Genomic DNA, 23,581 nt, shown 5'->3' on the forward strand with positions numbered 1-23,581 from the left:
GCGTCTCGGCGTCGGAGGTTGTAGCGGCCCGCATCCACCAGCTGCTGGTCCGTTATACGAACTCGAGCGAGCTGGCGGGCCTCCTCCGCACGTTGAAGATATCCGTGGACGTCGGCGTTGAGGTCGTCGTCTTCTACGTACGGAAGCATGGCGTCGAGCATCGTAGTCGGCCTTCTACCGTAGACAAGCTCGAACGGCGTCAGCTGCGTCGTCTCCTGGGTAGCCGTGTTGTACGCAAACGTGACATACGGGAGCACTTCGTCCCAAGTCTTGTGTTCAACGTGAACGTACATTGACAGCATACCTGCGATTGTCTTGTTCAGACGTTCCGTTAGTCCGTCCGTTTGGGGGTGGTACGCCGTCGTTCTTCGGTGATGCGTGTTGCTGTAGCGCAATACTCCTTGCATCAGCTCCGCAGTAAATGCCGTTCCGCGGTCTGTGATTAGGACTTCCGGGGCTCCATGACGCAGCACAACTTGGCTTATAAAGAACTTTGCCACTTCTTGTGCAGTCCCCCTCGGAAGAGCGGCGGTCTCTGCGTAGCGCGTCATGTAGTATGTCGCTAGGACAATCCACTTGTTCTGTAATCGTGACGTAGGGAACGGTCCTAAAAGGGCCATTCCAATCTGTAGAAATGGTCTCGATGGGACGGCGATCGGTTGTAGAAGTCCGGCGGGTCTTGTCGGCGGCGTTCTTTGTCGCTGGCAGTCACGGCAGCTCCGGACGTAGTGGGTGACGTCAGAGGTAAGGCCGGGCCAGTAGTACCTCGCCTTGATTTTTCCAATAGTGCGGACTGTGCCGAGATGACCGGAAGACGGGTCGTCGTGGCACGCTTCCAAAATTTCGTCACGAAGGTCCGCGGGGATGACGAGAAGGTAATTCGCTCTTGTTCCGGGGCTGAAATTCTTCTTCACGAGGACGGAGTTTCTCAGGCTGAATGCTGGTAAGCTGCGTTTGAAGGTCCTAGGAACGGCAACGTTGCATCCCTCGAGGTACTCCATTATGACGCGTAAGTCGGGGTCGGCACGCTGCTGGGCGGCTAGGTCGCTCTCCGTCACGATCCCGAAGAACGCGCTGTCTTCATCAGAGTCTTGTGGTGGTGGGTCGACGGGGGCGCGGGACAGGCAGTCGGCGTCGGAGTGTTTCCTGCCGGATTTATAAACGCCTGTAACGTCGAACTCCTGAAGGCGCAAGCTCCACCGCCCAAGACGGCCAGAGGGGTCCTTCAAATTGGCGAGCCAACACAGCGCATGGTGGTCTCTTACAACCTTGAATGGCCTTCCATACACGTATGGGCGAAATTTTGAAATCGCCCATATAATAGCCAGGGACTCCTTCTCAGAGGCAGAATAGTTTTTCTCCTCCTTCGACAGACCACGGCTGGCATAGGCGATTACCCTTTCGCAGCCGCTTTGCTTTTGGACAAGGACGGCACCCAAGCCTTTATCACTGGCGTCCGTGTGCATTTCCGTTACGGCATTTTCGTCGAAATGAGCGAGCACGGGTGGGCTATGCAGGCGTTTTTGCAGCTCGCAGAATGCTTTTTCTTGGTCGTTTTCCCAGCTGAAAGGGGTGCTGTCTTTCGTCATGCGCGTGAGTGGCTCTGCAATGCGTGCGAAGTTTGCGACGAAGCGCCGGTAGTATGTGCACAGCCCGAGAAATTTTCGCACGCCCTTCTTGTCTTTCGGCCAAGGGAAGTTCGCGATAGCTGAAGTTTTTGTCGGGTCAGGTAGGACTCCCGCGGCGTTGACGACGTGGCCCAAGAACTTGAGTTCCTCGTATCCGAAACGGCACTTTTCAGGCTTCAGCGTCAACCCCGACGTACGAATGGCCTCGAGTACAGACTCCAACCTTGCAAGGTGTTCGTCGAAAGTCCGGGCGAACACCACTACGTCGTCGAGGTATACGAGGCAGGTGTGCCACTTAAGGCCAGCTAGCACAGTGTCCATGACTCTTTGCAACGTCGCTGGTGCTGTGCACAGCCCAAACGGCATCACCTTGAACTCGTATAGGCCGTCTGGGGTTATAATTGCAGTCTTCTCTCGGTCTCTCTCGTCCACTTCAATTTGCCAGTAGCCGGTCTTCAGGTCCATCGATGAGAAGTACTTCGCGTGGCAGAGGTGGTCGAGGGCGTCGTCGATTCGGGGGAGGGGGTACACGTTGTGACGAATGCCCACGAGAGTGGTTGGCCATGCGAGTGAGCCAGCAGAACGAAAACGATGATGACAAAGAAGAGGAGCCGCGCGTAAGTGATCGCGGAGGCTGGAACGGCAACGGCTGGAAGCGAAGCGGCGGAACAGGGCGCAGTCCGTGGGAACTACCCCATGAGACGCCTGGGCCACCCTAGACGGGACCGCGCTGCCCTCCGCCAAGGCTCGAGAGCTCGTCTGGGCGCCGTCATCGAGGTGCTGGTGCGCCGACTGCTGACGCGCCATTCCGGCTGTTGGGCGCTGCCGTTCCTGCTGTTGGAGCGCCTAGAAACGCATCATGATCAACTGAGAGTGAGCTGACTGGCCTATTAGGCATTGCTCTCGGACCTTGTGAACTCCGAGGTTAGTTTGTGTATCTTTGAACTATACACTGTGTGTACGTGTGACCGAAACCCATCCTCTCGGTTGCGTCCCGACCTCTACTATGCTCACGTCCTGTGCTTCTCCTCCGTCCTCTTAAATATAGTCTTCGACGTGTTAAGCAGCGTTCGTCTCCTCCTGCGTGGTCCTTGGCCCATTCATAACAAAAGTGGCGAGCCTGCCAGGATACCACCCATAACATCTGCAGAACGTTGAGTGCTGTGAGAACACGTCAATGAAGACTAGTATGGATGTGGAGAAGCTAGTGGCGATCGGGACGCAGCTGGGTCTCTCAGGACTGGAACTTCGCCAGTGGATCGACGCCCAGCGGGCGGAGCAGCGTGAAGAGAGGGCAGCTGAAAGAGAGGCACTCCGTGAAGCTGCTGAACGAGAAAGAGAGGGACAGCGAGAAGCTGCCGAGATAGCAAAGGAAGCTGCCCAGATGGCCAAGGAAGCTGCCGAGAGAGAAATGCGAAACCTGAAGTTGAAGATTCGTCTTCAAGAAGGGTCACAAAGCACCAACGTCGTTACTGCCAGAACGAAACCAACCCAAATGTGCCCTTCGGGAATCCACAGAAGCTCCTGCCCCTGTTTGATGAGAGGCGCGATGACTTACACGCGTACTTGCAGCGGTTCGAGCGCGTGGCGACTGGGCAAGGGTGGCCGCAGGACAAATGGGCTGTCGGGCTGAGTATGTGCTTGTCCGGGGAAGCCCTGACCGTCATTGGCCGCATGACTGCAGAGGAGTCGCTTGACTACACCAAGGTCAAGAAAGCTTTACTCCAGCGGTTCAGATTCACGGCACAGGGGTACCAGGAGAAGTTTCGGAAAGCTCGGGCCGAAGACGGCGAGACGGGAAGGCAGTTTGCGGCGAGGCTGTCCAGCTACTTTGACCACTGGGTGGAAATGGCCAACATTCCCAAAACGTATGAAGGACTCCGCGATTTGGTGATTTCGGAGCAGTTCTACGGTTGCTGCCACCCGAAGCTCATGGTCTTCCTAAAGGAACGCGAGTGTGCCAACCTGGGTGTCCTGGCCGACGTCACGGACCGTTTCCTGGAGGCGCAAAGCCTTGCGAACTTGGGGAGCGCTCCAACTGACGCGCCAGATGTTACATGGGGTGCAGCCAACACACCGGTAAAGGCAACGCAGAAGTGCTTTGTATGCGGTCTTCCTGGACACCACGTGCGAGACTGTCGCAGAGTGATCAGGGCGCATGAAAACTGCTCTAAGTGTAACAGGCCAGGTCACAGTTCCGACAATTGTGGAAGCGGATCAGGAGACAAAGTGATCGCATGCGCCATCTACGAGCCTCCAAGGACAGCCGTGAAAGCGGAACCTCTGCAGACCACGTGCTTCAACGTGCCACCGCCCTCGCGCAGTCAGTTCAACCGAGGTAGACTACCCCAAGAGCAGCACAAAGACCACACTTTGAGGTCTTGTTACCGGAAAGGTGGCAGGAAGTCTTGGTCCGCGCGAGGTCACCGCTACACTTTCTTCGAAAGCGAGGCCCTCTTATACAGAGAGTGCCAATAAGGGAATGGGAAGACGGTGAAGCAGGTGGTAGTGCCGAATATTTTTATGGAGTCAATTCTCCAAGCCGCACATCAAATCGTCAATCCTCAACATGCGGGCATTCGCAAGACTGCTCAGAGAATTCTAGAGGAATTTTACTGGCCGGACGTGCAAAATGATGTTAAGCGGTTTGTGCACTCATGCCCATTTGCAGCAGGAGAATGACCGCCTTGAAGGTTGCAACGGCATGTACGCTAAACGAGATGGTACATAGCAAGCAACCGACTTCCACAGTTTGAGTTCGGACCTTGCATCTGCTTCCATATTCCTCAGCGTATAAAACAGCAGCGACAAGCCATCGTGCAACTGCCTCTTTCTGACTGCATGCTGTGCATGAGTGCGCTATGACCGTTACCCGTGGCAGTGACTAGTAGAATAGTTGTTGGATCCCCTAACAACTTTCTTAAGGTGGGGGTGATGTGACGAATGGCCACGAGAGTGATTGGCCATGCGAGTGAGCCAGCAGAACGACAACGACGATGACAAAGAAGAGGAGCCGCGCGTAAGTGATCGCGGAGGCTGGAACGGCAACGGCTGGAAGCGAAGCGGCGGAACAGGGCGCAGTCCGTGGGAACTACCCCGTGAGACGCCTGGGCCACCCTAGACGCGACCGCGCTACCCTCCGCCAAGGCTCGAGAGCTCGTCTGGGCGCCGTCATCGAGGTGCTGGTGCGCCGACTGCTGACACGCCATTCCGGCTGTTGGGCGCTGCCGTTCCTGCTGTTGGAGCGCCTAGAAACGCATCATGATCAACTGAGAGTGAGCTGACTGGCCTATTAGGCATTGCTCTCGGACCTTGTGAACTCCGAGGTTACTTTGTGTATCTTTGAACTGTAGACTGTGTGTACGTGTGACCGAAACACATCCTCTCTGTTACGTCCCGACCTCTACTATGCTCACGTCCTGTGCTTCTCCTCCGTCCTCTTAAGTATAGTCTTTGACGTGTTAAGCAGCGTTCGTCTCCGCATGCGTCGTCCTTGGCCCATTCATAACACACGTCCTTTTTCGTGATTCTGTTCAGTCGCCGGTAGTCAACACAAAACCTTAATGTGCCGTCTTTTTTCTTTACGAGTACGACGGGCGCAGCCCAGGGGCTTTTCAATGGCTGTATAATGTCGTCGTTGAGCATGTCGTCGACTTGAGTCCGGATGGCTTCCCGTTCGTGTGAAGAGACGCGGTACGGTGACTGTCGGGTAGGTCGGGCTCCATCTTCGGTTATTATTCGGTGCCTCGCTAGAGGGGTCTGACGTAGTTTTGCGCTCGACGAAAAACATTCGCTATAGCGACGCAGCAAAGCCAATAATTTGTTCCGTTGTTGTTGCGGTAGCGCCGGATTCACGTCGAAGGGCTGCGGCAGCTTGAAGGTTTCTACGGGGGTGCGTTCAAAGTCGGCGACCGCGATCACGTCACTTGCTTCTTGCGTTTCTTCGAGGAATGCAATTGCCGCGTCCTTGTTTAAATGCTGGTACTCCTCGGTGAAATTAGTAACCAAAATGTGGGATTGGTGTTCCTTGAAGCGCGCAATGCCTCTTGCGACAGACACACCACTGTCCAGAACCAACCTTTGGTCACTCTCCACGATAGCGTCAACATCAGGAGCAGCACCTTCACAGTAGAAGGCGATCATCAAACTTGCGCGGGGTGGCAGGGTGACATAATCATCGGCTATCCTTACAGCTGCACGGTGTTCGGGGTTCGGTTCCGGCGTCATGGAATGATGGGAGGAAAAAGTTATCGACTTGGTCTGCAGATCAATTATTGCGCCGTTGTCCGTCAAAAAGTCCATTCCGAGAATTACGTCGCGGGAGCAGTTAGGCAAGATGACGAACGCGGCAGGGTACATCGTTCCGTCTATGGTGACGCGCGATGTGCACGTTCCACTTGGCGTCACGAGGTGGCCTTCTGCTGTGCGTATATGCGGACCGTCCCATCTGGTGATAACTTTCTTCAGTTTACACGCAAATGGTCCGCTCATTACCGAATAGTCAGCTCCCGTGTCTACGAGGGCGACTACGTCAAAGCCGTCGATGGACACCTTGACGTCAGATGCAGTCTTCCTCGAGTTCCGGGTTCGTCGGGGCGTCGTATCTCTGCTTGTACGTGTTGACGGTCGGGCACTGTGCATCGTCGTTGTCGTCGTCTTCTCAACGGACGTCTTGGTCAGGTCGGCTACGCGTCGCGCCGTGTAGCTGTCGTCGTGTTCAGGAGTCTCGTCAGGGCTGGGTCGGGTCGTCGGGATGAGGGCATGTCGTGAATCACTGTCTTCGGTGCGTCCTTGCGTCGTTGGAGGGTTTCCAGTATTTCGCCTTAGAGCAACTTCACCTCCAGAAGTTGCTGCTTTTGGTTTCCCCCGCGTGGGCTGGGGCACCTTCCACGTGCGAAATTAGCATTGCTACGGTGGTTAGGCTACTGGTATGGGTAGGGCGATGGCGATCGGTGTGAGCGGGCTGGTCCTCGGTTGGTGTTGGACAGGTATTCGTCGATCTCAGTAGGGCGCTCGCCGGGTCGGGGGCGTGGGGCGTCGACGGAGAAACCACGCAGTCCGAGTCTCCTGTACGGGCAGCGACGATAGATGTGATCGGCCTCCCCGCAATGGTAGCATAGCGGACGATTATCTGGCGTTCGCCAAACGTCAGTCTTCCTCGGCGTCTGGGTTTGGGCTGTGTACGGCGGTACAGTCGACGGCGGCGAGAGTGGGGACGGCGGCGAGAGTGGACGGTGGTACGGTGGAGCTTCTTGTAAACGGGTTGGAGCAGGGCGGGGTCGACGAACAGCCGCAGAATAGGTCATCGCCTGTGGCTCGCGGGGTGCCTTGGATGGCATAGAAGTGCCCAAAGCGTGTTGAACCTCTTCGCGGATGACGTCAGTCAGGGAAGCCACTTGAGGTTGCGGCGTCGTCGGAAAAAGCTTCCGAAGCTCCTCCCTGACCACTGCTCGGATGGTCTCACGCAGTGTGTCGGAGCTTGTAGCCCCGGCACCGATCGTCTCGGAAACCATCACGTTGACCGGGTGATCGTACTGCCTCGTTCGAGCTTCCAGCGTCTTCTCCATCGCGGCCGCCTCAGACGCGAATTCGGCCACCGTCTTGGGAGGATTGCGGACAAGGCAAGCAAAAAGCTCCTGCTTTACCCCTCGCATGAGAAACCTTAGTTTCTTTTCTTCTGTCATCTCCGGATCCGCACGTCGAAACAACCTCTTCATCTCCTCAACAAAGATCACTACCCCTTCGTTGGGGTGCTGCGTTCGAGTTTTGAGTAAAAGCGCTGCGCGTTCTTTCCTGACCACGGTAGTGAAGGTCTTAGTGAACTCGCTTTTGAACTGAGCCCAGTTTGTCAAGGAGCTCTCGTGGTTCTCGAACCAAGTGCGAGCTGAATCTTCCCAGTAAAAGAAAACGTGCCGGAACGTTTCTGCGTTGTCCCACCTGTTGAATTTCCGGACGCACTCCAGTTTTTCCAACCATTCTTCTGGGTCTTCTGCGGGGGCTCCTCGGAATGATGGCGGTTCCCGTGGCTGCTGCAGAATGACAGGAGGATTGGCTTGGTTGAGCATGGTGCTGGTTGCGACGTCTTTCTTCTTCGTCTTCTCCGGTAGTAGACCGAACTCGGGTGGTAAATCTTTCACGCGGAGGCTGGCTCTTGTTGCACTGGCTTGGCGGCTTCCAGAGGTTGTAGTGGGCATGAAGGGTGTGTACCCCGCACCTCCACCAGATGTCACGAAGACAAGGATGAAGCAGTTGTCTTGAATGAGAAATACGTGTATTGGAGCGAACTTGTGCTCCCCTAACAACTAAAAAGAATACAGAGGCGGCGAACCAGCGGTCAACAAAGTGACTTGCACAGGCAAGTGTCGTCGAATCGAATGCCCCGGCGTCCGCACTGCAGGCTTTTTATCTTTCGGCGCGCGTGGTTCTCGAAACGTCGATTCGCATCGAGAACATAGTAGATCCAAGAAGATTATTCTGGCCTGTTCACGTTAGATCGGAATGGTCTCCCTATCACAACAGATAACGCATGCGGCACAGAAAGAAAGAATGGAACACACGCTTCCCTTGGCGCAGATATAACGCAGACCGGCGCAGCCGGGCGGTAAAAGCAAAATACAAATAAACAAACCCAATGTATGGTTCGCGGCAATATAAAACACGTGTTGCTGGGAGAGGAGGACGAGTGAAGTGGTAGGCCCGTTTTGACCACTATCACAAAACACACTGTGAACAATGTAATGACCACCAAAACCTTAGGTGGCCAAATAGATAATACGCACAGAGCTGATATGTTTTTGATTTACTAAAAGTTGCCATTGACACCCAACCATTAGCCCCTAGAGGCATTTCGCTTCACTGTTCTGTTTGTTTTTAGCAAAATCTAATAACAAATTTCGGAGCAAAGGCAAATATTTCATTGTGCCCAGTTTTTACATTCGAAGCCATACTGCCTACTTCCGAGGAAAATATGCTTCCACGTGTAATGGTGCTTTTGTACTCTGAATATCTTTCTCGCGAATTCTCACATTCTCACTTGGATTGAAGATTCATTGAAAGCCCAGCCATCAAACACAATTATAAATCATTACGTTTTCTATGGTAGAGAGAGACACACAGTAAAGTACTTCAATTCCCTAGCAGGTACATATAGCACTTGTTGGATCGCAGTGACGGGGTTGTTTCAAACGGTGAAAATCAAGCCTATTTTGATGGTGTTTTCCAGCCGTCGGTAGGAGACTTAGAAAGTGCTATTTTGTAGAGCGACGGAGCCCCTTGGGTAGCAAGTAGTGCTACTTATTCACTTAGGCCTTTGACGCCCAAAACTTTATTATGTTGCGTAAGAGTGTGAAATTTTTTTATGAACTTAAAGGACTTCCGACATCCTAAATATTAAGTCAGAAAAAACTTTGGTTTATTAGCACGACACTAGGAAAAACTGAGCACTAGGAAACACTGGGCACTCGCTGCCCTTATATCACTTGAACTAGAAAGCTACCTTGATCAGCGATGTATGGTTCAAATGACTACAGTAATGTAACATTTGTAGTGCTACCATTTATAATAACAACAAAATTACACGATTTCTCTTAACTGTAGCTGTGACACTGAGACCCTGGGGCTCGATAAGAGTTGACACACATAAACAATACTTTTTTTAAGCCACGTAGGTTGGTGCTGCCCTCTCTTTTCTAACTTTTAAAGGACCGGGAACCTTTGTCTGTCGATAGATGGTGTTAGGTGTCGAAAATAACCCCAAAGTGGGAGAGAAAAAATATTGTTTGAGTTGTTGCTCCTGAGCAACATTGGGAATCAAAGGTTAGGACGTAATATTTGCAATGTAAAAAGAGGTATAGTCCAATGTCATCTATTTATTACCGGGTGACTTTGTATTTTCATCTTTGCATAGTGAACCAGAATAACGAATAGAAGTCTTGAACCCTCCATAAATCCTTCTAAAATTTCTACACCTCGGTACTACAGATTAGTTTGTACAACAAACCCTTTCAAGAAACTAGTCAGGAGCGAGAGCCAACTTTAAAAACTGGCGCCCTTAAACTTTAGCTTAAAGAGCGCTTCTAAATCAGAATTACCTACCAACACCCCCAACTGCCTTTCAACTGATATCTACATCAACTATAACATACCTGAACGGCAGCTAATCTCCCAATTTATCGTTTTATAGCTAATACAGGCTTCCGAAGGCACGACCGCATTCAGAAACCTCCCGGGTTCCGAAAAAGGGGAGTTTAGAAAATACTTTCTCTATATCTGTTTTTTACGGTTACTTTGGATGTAAAGGTGACGTGACAGTTTGGACCACATACGATAGAGGAATATGTCGGCATGAGGGCCACCAACACAAGATTGGCTGAAAAATTAACCATTGAAGGAATCGTATCCAAGCTGCAAAGTACGGAATTGAAAGTTGAAAGTTTTATCTGTATATATATATATATATATATATATATATATATATATATATATATACAGGGTGTCCCAGCTATCATGCACCAAGATTTAAAAAAGGATCAAAGGCGTAACTCGAAAGAAACCAGGTGCATAATGTTTGCAGTACTGTGAAGAAGCGGACAGTATTTTTTTCTTTAATGAGACTTAATTAAGTAATTGTAATTAATTAGCTAACTCGAGAAATACTGTCCTAATCACTAAAGTGTCAATGAAACACTTGTCGGTAACGACGAGGGGCATCTAACTGCGGTATTTTCAGCGATGAACTAATTGCGTACACATTTATTCTGACTGATAAAGGAAACCCGCGAAATATGAAAAATACCACGTGACGGCGCCTCCGCGCGCACCGTAAAGCAACGCTCTCAAGCAGGCTGCCTCTGAGTTAACCAGAATGAAATAGACAAAAGAAAGAAATCGCGACCGAGTTTGTTCCTTATCTGCACACGCGTCCCGCGAATCTTGCTGCTGCTGCTCCTTCCATGCATGCTATTATCAAGGTGATGCGCTGTCTCTTCAGGCGGGTAACACGCGAAGCAGTTGCTTTCAATCAGCTTGGTTTGGGGACGCTGCTTTACGATGCGCGCGTAAGCGTCGTCACGTGGTGTTTTTCATATTTCGCGGGTTTCCTTTATCAGTCAGAATAAATGAGTACGCAATTAGTTCGTCGCTGAAAATAGCGCAGTTAGATGCCCCTCGTTGTTACCTACAAGTGCCTCATTGAAACTTTAGGGATTAGGACAGTATTTCTCGAGTTAAATAATTCATTACAATTAATTAATTAAGTCTCCTTAACGAAAAAAATACTCTCCGCTTCTTCACAGAACTGCAAACATTATGCACTAGGTTTTCTTCGAGTTACGCAATTTCTCTTTTTTTTAATCTTGGTGCATGATAGCTGGGACACCCTGTATATATTGTCAAGAAGAGAGCCGACACGCCGGTAGCCGGTTGAGGCTGTTTAATTGCAGGAGAGAAGACGATGGATAACGCAGATCTGAGCGTCGCGATCACCAAGCGCGTTTTCTGGCGCATGCACTTCCTGGGGCTCATCGTCTTCCATGACACCTCTTTGGAGCATATCCCCCTGTGTGGATTGGGCATAATCCTATATGGGCTAGCTGGTAAGGCACATACTCCGATGTATTGATGGCATGTTGCGTCTATTCCAAATGTCCAGTACCCTCGCTATAATCGCCCTCGATGCAAAATGAGCCAACCTGGCGACTTAGGGTGATGTCAAAACCAGCGGGTCGTACTAAGGCTTGGGCCTATCAACGTGGACTGTTTCACGGCCACGGCAGCGAAGATACGAGGACGGAGGAACGGGCTCAACAAGGTAGTTCACTGGCGAAGTACAGCAATGACCTTGTATGGACCTTGATATTTGGCCACCAATTTTTGTGAGAGACGGAGTGTTGGGCAGAGCACCCAAAGCCACAGATGCGAACCCGGATCAAACCTCTTAGGACCGGTAGAGTCGTGAGGACGATGCTTCTGGCGCTGTTGGTAAGCAGTTGTAAAAGAACGGGCTAGTTGTCGACATTCTTCGGCGTGCTGCGCCACTTGTGAAACCGGTGTGCATACTCTGGCATCGCGGTTGTAAAGGAGTATGTTATCCAGGGCGCAAGTCGGCTCACGTCCGTAAAGCAAGAAAAATGGGGAAAATCCCGTCGTCACCTGCGTGGCCGTGTTGTAGGCATACGTTATAAATGGGAGCACGAGGTCCCAACTGGAGTGGTCTGATGAGAAATACATTGAAGCATATCGCCCAAGGTGCGGTTGAATCGTTCCGTGAGCCCATTCTTTTGTGGGTGGTATGATGAGGTTGTCCGAGGAACGACGTGACATTCCGCGAGTAGCGCTTTCACGACTTCCAGCAAGAAGACCCGTCTTCGATCAATCAGGAGCTCCCGAGGCGCTCCGTGCCGAAGTATAAAATGACGTAGTATAAAAGTGGCGCCGTCACGAGCTCTGGATGCGGGCGGTGCAGTAGTTTGAGCATACTTTGTCAGGTGGTCCACGGCAACAATTATCCATCTGTTACCGGAAGCTGTAGAAGGCAGAGGGCCGTATAGATGGATCCCAACGCGGTCAAATGGTTTTTCCAGGCAGGGTAGTGGTTACTGTGGAGCGATTGAGCGAGCAGGTGGCGACTTGCCGCGTTGGCATTCCGGTCACAAGCGAACGTACTTCTTTACGAAGTTGTACATTCCACGCCAGTAATAACGGAGGCGGAGTCGTTCGTATGTCTTGATGACGCCAGCATGGGCGCAGCTCGGGTCGTCATAAAATGAAGCGCATATATCTGCGCGCAAATGGCGTGGAATAACCAGTAGCCACTTGCGGCCGTCCGAGAAATAACTACGGCAGTAAAGTAGCTCGTCGCGCAGTTCAAAGTGAGAAGCTTGCCGTCGCAGGGCCCTTCATACACGGGCAGTTGACGCACCGGAGAGGAAGTTGATCACGCAAGCTATCCATGAGTCCGTTTGCCGGTCAGCGCACATGTTAGTAGCACTGAGAGACCACAAGCTGCAGTCAGTAGTGGCGAGGTTAGACACGTCAGCCGGCAGAGGAGAGCGCGAGAGGGCATCCACCTCTGAGTGCTTCCAGTCTGAACGGTAGACGACGTTGATATCGTACTCTTGGAGCCAAAGAGCCCATCGACCAAGGCGACCACAAGAATCTCTGAGGGAGGCCAGCCAGTACCGTTCGTGGTGGTCGGTGACTACGTCAAATCGGCGGCGATACAATTATGAGCGAACTTTCCCAATGCCCAAATTATGGCCAAACACTCTTTTACAGTGACTGACAAGTTGTACTCAGCCTTTGGTAGTATCCGGCTCGCGTTTGCAACGACGTGCTCTGCAAAGCCAGATTTTGGTTGCTCGAGCTCGGCACCAAGCTCAACACTACTAGCACCTCTGTGGACTTCTGTTGGAGCAGACGGGTTAGTAGTAGTATAGGCGGCGATGTGAGCAGATGAGGGAGTCTCGCAAACGCCTCGTCACAGGACGCTGACCAATCCGAAATGCTGTTGTCGCTGCGGAGAAGCTTTGTTAGTTGTAAAATGATGGATGCAAAGTTTCGAATAAACCGCCGAAAATACGAGCACCCCGAAAATACGAACACAGCTCCTAAGTGCCTTTAGGGTGGTCGGTTTCGGAAACACCGCGATGGCACGAAGCTTGGTCTCGTCCGAACGAACGCCCTCCTTTCCAACGACATGACCCAAGATGGTGAGTTTGCGCGCAGAAAAGTGACACTTCTTTAGATTGAGCTGCAGTCCAGCCGCGGCGAGGCGCATCAACACTTGCTCTAGGCGAACAAGGTGTGTCTCAAAATCTGGAGCGAAAACGACTACATCGTCCAAGTAACAGAGGCACGTCTTCCATTTGAAGATGCGCAAAAGACTGTCCATCATTCTTTCGAACGTGGCTGGGGCATTGCATAGCCCGAACGCCATAACGTTAAATTCGTAGAGGCCATCAGGGGGGACGAATGCCGTCTTTGTGCGATCAGCCTCCGCACATTGGGACCTGCCAGTACCCGGATCGTAAGTCGAGGGATTAGAAAAATGCGGCCTCTGAAAACAATCAAGCTCATCATCGATGCGAGGGAGCGGGTAGACGTCTTTGCGTGTAATAGTGTTCAAATGTCGATAATCTACGCAGAATGGAAGAAAGCTACGCCAGGTATATTACTAGCTCGAACATGGTGCAAGGACGTGGTTCTCCGAAGCGAGGTTATCTACTTGGGACGAATTTCGCCAGGAGCTGCTGGAGTCATTTGCCAGCACCCACCACCGTGACCACGCGGAGGGCATTTTGAAGACTCGCCTCCAAAAACCGAACGAGACGGTGGCTATGTTTGCAGAAGACATGTCACGCCTCTTATGGAGAGCCCACCCTGAAATGTCAGAGCCAAAGAAACTACGGCATTTATTGCATGGCGTGAAGGAACAACTGTTCGCTGGCCTCGTACAAAATCCACCCCGCACACTGAAGGATTTCATTAGGTAGGCCACAGCAATTGCGCGAGCCCTGTAGGCCTGGTGCCGGCAGTATGACCGGGTTACCAGCGGTTCTCCAAGCGCTACTGCTGCAGCGACTGCCTCCAGTGACAGGTCACTGCGTGAGCTCTTGCAATCGACAGTTAGGGAGGAACTTCTGCTGCACAGGAGAGGCTCTTCGCAGCCTTCGCATGCTTCTGTCGGCGACATCGTGCGTCAGGAGATCTGTCAAGCCTTGGCCATTTTGGAGCACCGGCCGCAGCAGCTCCAACCAAGCTATGTGTCGTTTCTACGTCGTCACCCACCTGTACCGACTGTTCCAGTGCCTCAACGGGTGCACCTAACCGATTCCTGGCCTCAGGGAGTGCACACCAGCCCGCATCTTCGGCCTCGAGTGGAGAATTCAGCTGGACGACAGGTTCGAAAGTACGACGTCTGGCGCAGAAATGACAACCAGCCGCTGTGTTTTCACTGTGCCGCAGCAGGCCATATCTGCCGCCGCTGTCCATACCGCGAAATTGGGTTTTCCGGATTCGCTCCGACGGCTCCGCGCCCTAGCTTTGGGCAAAGACCCACTGCTATAGAGGAATAGCTTGCTGAGAGACGAGACATCTCGCCGAACCGTCGAATACGTTCACCGTCTCCAGCAAACGACGTTTACCCTAACCCTCGGAACTTATGTGGGATACTTCGAGGCACATCCCAAGACCTAGGCGGGGTAACTAAAAGCAGTAACCTCTGGAGGCAGGGTTGCTCGTAGCCTAACTATGAAAGACCTTCAAAACCCCTCGACATCTCCGACGGAAAAAAATACCACAAGAAGGACTTTCGCTGAAGCTGGAGGCGCAGACCTTGTAACTCGTATAGACGGGCATGAAGTGGTTTCTCTTATTGACACCGGTGCAGACTACTCTATAATTAGTCAGACTATCACCTATTGGTTAAAACAAGTGAAGATGCAGTGGTCTGGACTTCAGGTTTGATCTGCTAGAGGCCATTTATTAACTCCAGTACAGATGTGCACCGCCAGAATCACCATGGGTGACTAATTTTGCCGCAGTTTCGTGATGCTCGCGGAGTGCTGCAAGGACTTTATTTTAGGGGTGGACGTTTTAAGGGAGTACAACGCTGTGATTGGCAATAGTGAACCCGTAATTAAATTCTAGTCGAGCCACCCCCTACCAGAACTCGCACCATGCCGAGCGCTGTTACGGGTTATCGAAGAGGACGTGAACATACCACCGCGGTCCTGCATGCTGGTTTCAGTTCACTGCGACATATTTACCACTGTTGACGGCATACCAGAGCGAATCGATGAACTTTTATTCCGTCTTGGCATCGCAGTTGCTTGAGGCGTGTTGCACTTAACCGATGGCCGCGCAGCATTGATGCTCACTTACTTCAACCATGAACGCCAACATGACGCCAAAGGCATGACAGTTGCCTGTTTCGAAGACGTAGCTGATAGCGAAGACTGCTTTGCGTTAAGAGGCGCCGCACCTGGTGAAACGAGCTCCAATGGCATAATCCATGTCATCTCCTGCTTGCCTTCAAGTGAACGATGAGCACTTCTCGCGCTGCTAACGACCTTCGAGGACTGTTTCTCTTCGACATCTGCCATGCGTCAAAACTCCACTTGCAAAACATCGCATCGTTGTTGAAGATAATGTGAGGCCACTTCGTCGAAATCGCAATCGTGTCTCTGCGAAGGAACGGGACGCAATTCACAGCCAAGTAGAACACATGTTGCGCGACAATGTAATCCAGCCTACTCGATGTCCGTTGGCATCACCCATCATTCTGGTTACAAAGAAGGGCGGAACGTTGCGATTATGTTACAGAAAGCTCAATCAAGTGACAAAAAAAACGTGTACCCGTTGCCCCGAATCGATGAATCTCTCGACAGGTTTCGTCATGCCCGTTACTTTTCGTCGATAGATCTAAAGAGCGGCTATTGGCAGATCGAGGTGGATGAGCCCGACCGGGAGAAAACAGCCTTTATAACGCCGGACGGACTTCATGAATTTGAAGTGCTCACTTTCGACTTTTGTTCAGCACTGGCAACATTTCAAAAAATGATGGACACTGTTGTCTCCGGTCTCAAGTCGCAGACGTGTCTAGTATACCTTGACAACGTTATCGTGTTTTCGTCAACCTTTGCAAAACAGATGGAAAGAATATCCTGTGTACTTCGCGCCGGAAAAACAGCCGGTCTCAGACTAAAAGCGGAAAGTGTCATTTCGGGTACGAAATGACACTTCTTCTTGGGCCACATTGTCTTCTTGGGCTTCTTGGGCCACGTTGTCAGCCAGGCTGCCATCAAGCCCGATCCTGACAGAGTATCCGCCGTGTCCAAATTTACGACGCCTGCCGACAAAGGGGCGTGAAGCGATTTTAAAGCCTTTGCTCCTACCACCGGCGCTTCATCCGAAACTCTCTCACATCGCGGCTCCGGTGACAAGCCTCACCCGCAATAACGTCGCCTTCGTTTGGACCACTGAGCAGCAGGCCGCTTTCGAGAACCTGCGGTGTCGCTTACAAGTGGCGCCTGTGCTCGCCGATATTGATGAAGATGTGGCCATCACAATTCGTACAGACGCCAGCAACGTTGACATTGAAGCAGTGCTGATTCAATGGAAGTTGGCGCGGAAAGAGTTGTCGCTTAGGCAAGCCGAACACTGTCCCGCGCGGAGTCTAACTATTCAGGTACAGAGAAGGAATGCCTGGTGGTTGTGCAGGTTGTCTTGAAATTCCGGCCGTACTTCTACGGTCGCCCATATCGAGTAGTTAGCGACCACCACTCCCTTATTTGGTTGGCCAGTTTGAAAAACCCTACTGGTCACCTAGCCCGCTGGAGCCTTCGACTTGAGAAGTTTGATATGATGGTTGTCTTTAAGTCAGGGAAACATTACTCTGACGCCGACTGCCTGTCTCTAGCTCTAGTCAAATACCCTGTACGGGAAGATCATGACAACGTGGTGTTTCGTGGTGCCATCGACGCCTCAACTTCGTCCGATCAGCAAAGGGAAGACGTTGAGTTCCAGCCACTTCTAGATTTTCCGGAAGGGCGAACTACGCACAAGCCAAAGCTGTCACTACGTGGACTCCAGATTTTTTTTGAGAAAAAACATCCTCTACAAGTGAAACTTTGCCCCGAATAGAAGTGTCTTTCTGCTCGTTATTCCCGCGAGCCTTCGCCAAGAAATACAGGCCCGACACGACGACCCAACCGCTGGTCACTTAGGCTATGCATGTGCGATGTCCCGAATTAAACAGAGCTACTACCGGCCCAAACTTCCTTCGACAGTGAAGCAATGCATCCGTACCTGCTGTGACAGTCAGCGACGTAAAACACCACCGGGATGCCCAGCCGATTTTCTCCGACCTGTCAAATACCGGAAACACCGTTTCAACAAATCGGCAGGGACTTCTTGGTCCCCTTTCCTACGTCTCATGCTTATAACAAGTGGATACTTGTCGCCACCGACTATCTTACAAGATACGCCGAAACGAAAGCGCTCCAGCATTGCACAGCTCTCGACGTGGGCCACTTTTTCATCGAAAACATTGTTTTGTGCGATGGAGTTCTGGCAAGGGTGATTACAGACAGGGGTACCACATTCAATGCAGATTTGGTGTGTGCCGCCGTGAACCTCACCGGGACTTCCCACTGAAAATCGACAGCTTACCATCCGCAGACAAACAGACTGATCGAAAGGTTAAACAAAACACTGGGAGACATGCTGAGCATGTAAGTCGACGAGCAACCTAAGAGTTGGGACAAAGTTCTACCATACGTGCCTTTTGCCTACAATACAGCCAGCCAAGAAACCACGCACATGACGCCATTCGCTCTTGTGTACGGTCGCGAAGCAACCACAATGTTAGATGCCATGCTCCCTCACGACGGTGGGGGTGACGACACGACTGCGCAGGAGTTCATCCAGCGCGCGGATGAGGCGCGTAAGCTCGCAAGACATCGAAACAGGCAACAACAACTGCATGAAGCTATTGCGTACAATGCTCCCCACAGGCACGCCGCTTTCCAGCCTGGTAACAACGTGTGGGTATGGAGACCGATCAGACGAAGAGGTCTATACGAGAAGGTCATGAAGCGCTACCTCGGGCCCTACAGACTATTACAGCAACTTAGTGACGTCACGTAGGCAGTTGCTCCGGCGAACAGCGTTTCCACAATACGTCGTCGTCATCAGCCCGATATCGTCCATATACCCCGCATGAAACCATTCTTTGCCAGGACGTGACGGGTCGCAAATAAAGTTCCGCTCATTTCCGCCTTAGCATCAGGACAATGATTCTTATGGAGGGGAGGTAAACTGTCCCGTGACCACATGCATGTGAACGAACGTTTAATTTGTGACATCCAGCCAAGGCGATGACGAAGACCACGAGTGCTACCCAGAACAAATCATCATCATTGTCTTGCTTTGGCACCTCGAGTGCTTCTCGGTCAAGAGCGTTCTTCCCCACCGCTTCTTCTATTAGCTTCTTTCAGTAAATCTCATCATTATCATCACCAGCCTATCTACGCACACTGCAGGGCAAAGGCATCTCCCATTAATCCTGAATTGCCCCGGTTCTGAGCTAACTGCCACGAATTTATTCCCGCAAACGTCTTGATCTCATAAGCACATCTAACTTTCTGCCCCCCCGGTAACGCTTGCCTTCTCTAGGCATTCACTCTGTTACCCTTATTGACCAACGGTTATCCTGCCTTCGCAATGCGTTCCCTGCCCACGTCCTTTTCTTCTTCTTAATTTCTACTAAGACGTCCTTACACGCGTTTCTTCCCTGACCCACTGCGCTGTCTTCTTGTCCCTAGTGTTACACCTATCATCTTCCGCTCCATTGCCCGCTCAGTCGTTCTCAATTCAAATTGAACCCTCTTAGGGAGCCTCCAAGTTTCCGCCCTGTAGGTGAGTACCGGTAAGATGCCGCTGTTATACACTTTCTTCTTCAGGGACAATGGTAGCCTGCCATTCAATATCTTAGAATGTCTGCCCTATGAGCCCCACCCTACTCTTATCCTTCTAATTACTTCTGCCTCGTGGTTGGGATCTGGGGTCACAACTCTGCCTAAGAAGATATATTCGCTGACCACTTCCACTACCTCGCCGCCAATGTCAAACCGCTGTGCTGTGCCGACATAATTGATTATGACTAAGGTTTTCTGCTTATTATTTTCAGGCCCACGGTTCTACTCTGTTTTTTCAGCCCGAAAATTATGCTTTGCCATTCCTCCCCCGAGTCACTTACTGAGGCAACATCAGCACCAAACCTATGGTTACTGAGGTACTCTCCATTAACCCTTACTCTTACTTGTTCTCGATCCAACGTTCTCGGTACTTCTTGTAAACATGCAGTGAATAACATTGGAGAGGTTGTATCTCTTTTCCCGACACCCTTTCTTATAGGTATTTTACTGCTCTCCTTATGGAGGATGATGGTAGCTGTGGACCCATTTTAGATATCCTCTAGTAGTCTTACATAATGCTCATCTACCCCCTGGTTCCGTAATGCCTGAATGACTGCTGACGTTTCGACCGAGTCAAAGGCTTTGTCATAATCTATGAAGGCTATGTATAGGGGTTCAGTATACTCAGCGCCTTTCTCTATCACCTTATTGATGGTGTGAATATGGTCTATTGTTGACTAGCTTTTAAAGAACCCTGCTTGTTATTTAGGTTGACTGAAATCTAAGGTTGCCAAAATTCTGTTAGCGATTACCTTGGTAAGGACCTTGTAGACGACTGACAGTATGTTGATCGGCCTGTAATTTTTCAAGTCCTTCATGTGACCTTTCTTATGAATTCGGATGATGTTCGCGTTCTTCCAAGGTTCCAGTACACTTCCTGTGATTAGGCTTTCCGTATACAGGATTGCCAGTTTTTCAAGTACAATTTCTTCGCCATTCTTCAAGAGGTCTGCTTTTATCTGATCGTCACCAGGTGATTTGCCACCTTTCATTACTTGCAAAGCCTTCGTTACTTCTTCAGTCGTTATTGCTAGAATGTCTATCTCCTTTGATCTACTTTCTCGTTCGATATTATCTTGGATGTCCCGGCTACTGTACAGATCCCTATAGAACTCTTCGGCTGCTGTGACTATTTTATCTTTTTTTGTAGTGACATTGCCTTGCTTGTCCTTAAGTGCATACATGTGATTTTGACCAACGCCAGGACGCCTGTTCACTGGTTTCAGGCTGCTTCCATTCTTTACAGCGTATTCGATTCTCTCCATATTTAACTTTCGTATGTCAGCTGTCTTACGCTTCTTCATTACCTTCGAAACATCCGCTATTTCTATTTTGTCAGCTTCGGTGGAGATTGTCAAGGTTTGCCGTTTCCTAATGAGATCTTTCGTCTTCTGCGAAAGGTTACCAGTATCCTGTCCAGCCATCGTGCCTCCAACTTCTACTAAACACTGAGTGATAATGCGTGTAATGTTGTCACTGGCTTCCTGTGTCATAAACTCTGCATCCTCGGTAAGAGGTGAATATCGGTTCTGCAGCGCGCTCATGAATTAGCGTGTAAGCGAGTTTGCAAGCTTTTGCGTGCAAGCGAGTTTGAGTTTTGAAAATGTCACTTTGATGATGTCCTCGGTTTTATGCCTTCCATTTAGTGTACCCTAGTGAGCATGCTCCTAATGATACATTTATAAATATGAGACGATGCTTCAATAAATGTTAGTTCCAAGGAAGCGCTTGTCCCGCCGTCCTTCTTTATTGTCGTTGTCCAAGTCGCGCTGTATTTTGCAGTCCTAATTATACTTTTATACGGGGATCATTGCCCTTCGCAGATTCTCCACCTCAAACTTTTGAACATTGCCGCACCACGCCAAACATTTACACATATTGTCACATGACACAGAGTAGACTTGATTTTTGCCATCTCACTGTGTGGATACGCTTCATGGAGGCTACCGAGTGGGACAAAAAAGAAAATACCACCTGGGAGCGCGATAAACGTGCTTGTCGCCTTTCGCCGTGTTTCGCCGAGCTTCGGTTTGAAAATAAATTTATTTCACTTCATTCGTCCCAATGTAACTCCCTGGCGTGCTTTAAAGGTTATTAGACAGAAAAGCGAGGCGATTCTTGTAGGAAAGATTGCTAAGTTGATACAAAACGACTTGTTTGAAAAGAACATGTATAACACGTTTTACTAACGTTTAAGCAACGATACCAATTTAACAATATGGAATAATTCACACTTGGAATTTTGAATAAAACCTGTTTAAATTTTTTTGGCAGCCTTCTACCTGTAATAGAAAATACTTCATCTGTGCTTTATCCGCCGACGATATTAAAACGTAGTAAATTTCTACCCTAAAAAGTTCAGCTGTCGGGAAATTGAAATTTTAAGTTGAAGATAACGCTGTACATATTGACAATTGACATTTGATCAAGCTGGGTGCGTAATGTCTGTTACAAAATTTGCAATACACTCGTAACAAAGACAAGAAAATCCACTACTCGTGTTACGAGAGTACGCGTACAATATATAGGCAAATCTAGCCTCTAGTGTTCATTAACTTTCAGTACGTGCTCATTGACGTGTAAAGGTCGGACGGAATGTGTTTTATTGAATTGCCTTTCAATGTTTTCCACGAAAATGTTTAGCAGTGTTTTGTGACTCACGAAATATTTATGCAATCGTTTGGAGAATGAACAAATAAAGGAGATGGAAAATAAAAATTCTAGAGCAATTGCCTAGGTTTTAAATGAAATTGACATAAATTACTGATGTAGTTTGTCGCCATGAAGTGTTTGTTATGTTAGAATTGTCATTCCGCCTTCTTTACAATTTCAGACAACAAAAAAAGGGACCCTTGGTGTGAAATTCGTGTAAAGAACCCTCAGGACAACGGGACAATATGTTATAAAGAGTTTGTTAAATGCACAAACTCTGTACATGACTACGAATGGTACGAGATAAAAAATGACGACTGCACTTCAAAATAAAAATAGTAGTTCGCATTTAAAACAGGTATGTCAAAATGTACTGAACTTGAACACGTCCTATAAAAGTGCCGAACATCTTTCTATTCTCTTATATTTCTTCACAAGCTGTAGGGTTCGGCGGCTTGGCAGTTCATTTCTGTTTTGAAGTAGTCTTTTCACTCTGTTCATGGTGTGTATATTTTTTCGCTTGAGACATAGTTTTGCAATAAGTGAGGAAAACCGAAATCACATATCAGCCGATATTCGATCCCAAATGTTACTCAACTTCTTCGAACTTATATGAAATAAATTTCTGTGGTTGTTTGAGTTTATACAGAGGTACGTCTTGTTGTACAAACGCTAGCTTCAGTATCAAAGATTCCTTGATAATAAAACTTTATTTGTTAAAACCGTTTTTATCAATTGCAGAAGTGTACATACTCAATGTGTATTATTTTCCTTACCAAAATTGCGTTCTCTACATCACATAAATGCCCCGAAAAATACTGGTGACACCGAACAAAAATTTTGCTTCTGGTCAGCCCGTGATCCTCTCCACGTTTTCGGTTTTGGGTTTGTCGGAAAGTCATCGGCTCGTACCCGCGACGCGGAGCATATATCTTTATGTTGTTTCTTATGTTTGGAAAATAAACGTATTAAAATATTTCTTTGAAGAAAACCTTCCCCATTGCCTTACTAGTCGCTGACTGCTTGTCTTCCTATGTTTCTTATACAATTCTCTTATGAAAATGTAATATACCAATATATATATATATATATATATATATATGTATGTATATATACATAATTAGGAAAAGAGTGGCCCGTTGAGGAACTGGAATAAGAAAGGGCGGCATTCTGCAATGCCAAAGCAGGCATTGGGGACTGGTTCGGCTTTTTTGTTCACTATGTTTAATGAAGTTAACCTTTTTAAAATACCAAAAGAAAGAAAGGCAGAACGAAAAACATGCGTCCAGAGTGGCGACCGAACCCGCGCCTTTTGGTTTGATCTCGAATGTTAGACCAATTCGGCTTTCTGGGCGGCTGTGTTTGCTTTCACTTTTTGGGGTAAGGTACGGCATTCGTGATTGGTAAGAAATTCCAGATCAAATCGAAAGACGTGGGTTGGGTACACACTCTGGAGGCTTGTTTTTGTTCTTTTCTTTCCTTATTTCTTTCTTATGATAGTTTAAAAAGGGTAACTTTATTAACCATAGTAAAAAAAACCTATCCATTCCCGTATGCCTTTTTGGTGTTGTAGCCTGCTGGCTTTCTTTGTTTCCTCAATGAGCCCGTCATTTCCAAATTATAACATTCTGTAAAAGCCAAGCGATGGCCTCGGTTCTGGGAGACTTGATACCACGATTTCCAAAGAGGGTTTCCCTGCAGTTCTCCGCTCATGACCGGCTGTAGACGTTCGAGTCAAGCCCCAGAAGTAGGAAAAAGGTCCCAATCTCCCCTTGTTGTCAGAGCGGCGCTGGTTACCACCCTCAAGCGTTAAATGCAGTTGTA

General features: G+C 49.5%; 1 long non-coding RNA gene across 1 annotated transcript in view; it reads left to right on the plus strand.

The window, feature by feature from the left end:
• The window catches only part of LOC144141391 (uncharacterized), a 39,951-nt gene extending 17,796 nt beyond the window's left edge, over positions 1 to 22,155 (plus strand). The window contains exon 5 of the long non-coding RNA XR_013316575.1: positions 21,939 to 22,155. This is a non-coding gene — a long non-coding RNA (uncharacterized LOC144141391). The remainder of the gene's footprint in view (positions 1 to 21,938) is intronic.
• The last annotated feature ends 1,426 nt before the right edge of the window (positions 22,156 to 23,581 follow it).

The sequence above is a fragment of the Haemaphysalis longicornis genome, unplaced genomic scaffold (assembly GCF_048455015.1).
Source record: "Haemaphysalis longicornis isolate Haplotype H1 unplaced genomic scaffold, Haemaphysalis longicornis Haplotype H1 scaffold_6, whole genome shotgun sequence".
NCBI classification, from domain to species: domain Eukaryota; kingdom Metazoa; phylum Arthropoda; class Arachnida; order Ixodida; family Ixodidae; genus Haemaphysalis; species Haemaphysalis longicornis.